Source organism: Miniopterus natalensis, chromosome 10 (assembly GCF_054644295.1).
Source record: "Miniopterus natalensis isolate mMinNat1 chromosome 10, mMinNat1.hap1, whole genome shotgun sequence".
Taxonomy (NCBI): Eukaryota; Metazoa; Chordata; class Mammalia; order Chiroptera; family Miniopteridae; genus Miniopterus; species Miniopterus natalensis.
In genome coordinates, this window is record NC_142090.1 from 26,480,592 (window position 1) to 26,483,309 (window position 2,718).

At 38.2% G+C, this 2,718-nt stretch overlaps 1 pseudogene; it reads left to right on the forward strand.

Annotated features, from left to right (window-relative positions):
• The first annotated feature begins 226 nt into the window (after positions 1-226).
• Positions 227-1,893, forward strand: LOC107524882 (60 kDa heat shock protein, mitochondrial pseudogene; annotated as a pseudogene).
• Positions 1,894-2,718: the final 825 nt, after the last annotated feature.

Genomic DNA, 2,718 nt, shown 5'->3' on the forward strand with positions numbered 1-2,718 from the left:
TTCTCCCCCTGCCCAATCCTGCTTCCTTCCGTTTCCTTGCACAGGTGTTGCTATCCAGAGCACTCCTTAATAATTATCCCGCATGCTAATCTTAATCTCTGTATTTGCTTCTCAGGGAAGCTACCTCTGTCCCTTACCAGCAGCCCTTTAAGAGACACAAAATAGCCCTCACTCACCACTGATGGCCTGCCTCATTGCTCACATGCCCTGCTGCTGACCCACAAATATGTTTCAATTATACAAAGTCCTTCGCCAGATTAGGCCAGTGTCCAGGGCACCAGGTCCTCATCTCAGACTTATGCCAAAGATATAAAATTTGGTGCAGATGCCTGAGCCTTGATGCTTCAAGGTGTAGACCTTTTAGCTGATACTGTAGCCATTACTAGGTGGCCAAAGGGAAAAACCGTGATTATTGAACAGAGCTAGGGAAGTCCCAAAGTAACAAAAGATGGTGTGACCATTGCAAAATCCATTGACTTAAAAGGTAAATATAAAAATATTGGTGCTAAACTCGTTCAAGATGTTGCCAACAATACAAATGAAGAGGCTGGGGATGGTACCACCACTGCTACTGTTCTGGCACACTCTATTGCCAAGGAAGGCTTTGAGAAGATTAAAGGTGCTAATCCAGTGGAAATCAGGAGAGGTGTGGTGTTAAGAAGCAGTCTAAACCTATGACAACCCCTGAAGAAATAACTCAGGTTGCTATATTTTCTGCAAATGGAGACAAAGAAATTGGCAACATAATTTTTGATGCAATGAAAAGGGTTGGAAGAAAGGGCTCATCACAATAAAGGATGGAAAAACACTGAATGATGAATTAGAAATTATTGAAAGCATGAAGTTTGATCAAGGTTATGTTTATCCATACTTTATTAATACAGAAATGTGGATTCCAAGATGCCTATGTTCTATTGAGTGAAAAGAAAATTTCTAGTGTTCAGTCCATTGTACGTACTCTTGAAATTGCCATTGCTCACGGTAAGCCCTTGGTCATAATTGCTGGAGATGTTGATGGAGAAGCTCTAAGTACACTCATTTTGAATAGGCTCACAGTTGATCTTCAGGTTGTAACAGTCAAAGCTCCAGATTTTGGTGAAAATAGAAAGAACCAGCTTAAAGACATGGCTATTGCTACTGGTGGTGCAGTGTTTGGAGAAGAAGGATTGATTCTAGATCTTGAAGATGTTCAGCCTCATGACAGGAAAAGTTGGAGAGGTCATTGTGACCAAAGATGATGCCATGGTCTTGAAAGGAAAAGGTGACAAGGCTCTAAATTTAAAAACGTATTTAGAAAATCATCAAGCAGTTAGATATCGCAATTAGTGACTATTAAAAAGATAAAACTAAATTAATGTCTGGCAAAACTCTCACATGGAGTAGCTCTGCTGAAGGTTGGTGAGACAAGTGATGTGGAAGTGAATGAAAAGACAGAGTAACAGATGCCCTCAATGCTACACAAGCTGCTGTTGAGAAAGGCATTGTTCTGGGAGGGGTTGTGCCCAGCTGCAGTGCATTCCAGCCTTGGACTCATTAACTCCAGCTAATGAAGATTAAAAAATTGGTATAGAAATTATTTTAAAAGCACACAAAATTCTTGCAGTGACCATTGCTAAGAATGCAGGTGTTGAGAGATTATTGATAGTTGAGAAAATTATGCAAAGCTCCTCAGAAGTTGGTTATGATGCTGTGCTTGGAGATTTTGTGAATATGGTGGATAAAGGAATCGATCCGACTAAGGTTTTAAGAACTGCTTTATTGGATGCTGCTGGAGTAGCCTCTGTGTTAACAACAGCAGAAGTTGTAGTCACAGAAATTTCTAAAGCAGAGAAAGACTCTGGGATAGGCAGGATGGGTGGAATGGGAGGTGGTATGGGAGGTGGCATGTTCTAATCCTAGAATAGTGCTTTACCATTATTAATGAGAACTGTGAGAGGAAGCCCAAGGCAGTGCTCCTCACCTATAACTTCAGAGAAGTCAAGTGAAGGAAATGACTGAAGAAAAGGCTGCCTGATGTTCAAGAAAATCACCACAACCATCAGTTACTGGTTTCAGTTGACAACATACAATGGTTTATTGCTGTTATTGTCCATGCCTACAGATAATTTATTTTGTATTTTTGAATAAAAATACAATTGTACATTCCTGATAACTCCAAGAGTCATGTACCAATGTACTGCTTTCAACTTAAACCACTGAAACATTTTTACTACTATTTTGTTAAAATCAGGATTTTAGTGCTTGCCATCACTGAATGAGAAATTAAGAAGCAGCCTCTCTGTGGAGAGTAAGAATAATTGTGTACAAAGTAGAGAAATATCTAATTATATGACCTTTGTGTAATAAAAATTTGGTTAAAGTTAAAAAACAAAAGTCTTGAAATATATGATTATTATTAATAATAATTTTCTCTGAAACTTAATTAGTATCCTAATCTGAAAGATAAAAATCATCCTGAGATTGGGTTTTAGTTAGAGTGTTAAATGCAATGACTTAGAAATGGTTATAGAGTTTTATAATTAATGCAGACTCGTGGCCAGACAGACCTAAGATCTAATTTTAGTTCTGCCATTTATTAGCTGTGCAGATTTTAGACCTAAGCACACTCTGCCTCTTCATCTATAATATGAGAATAACAATGATAATCATACTACAAATAATTATCTTTAATGGGGCATTTACTGTATGCCAGTCATTTAGTTAGTCCAACAAAACCAA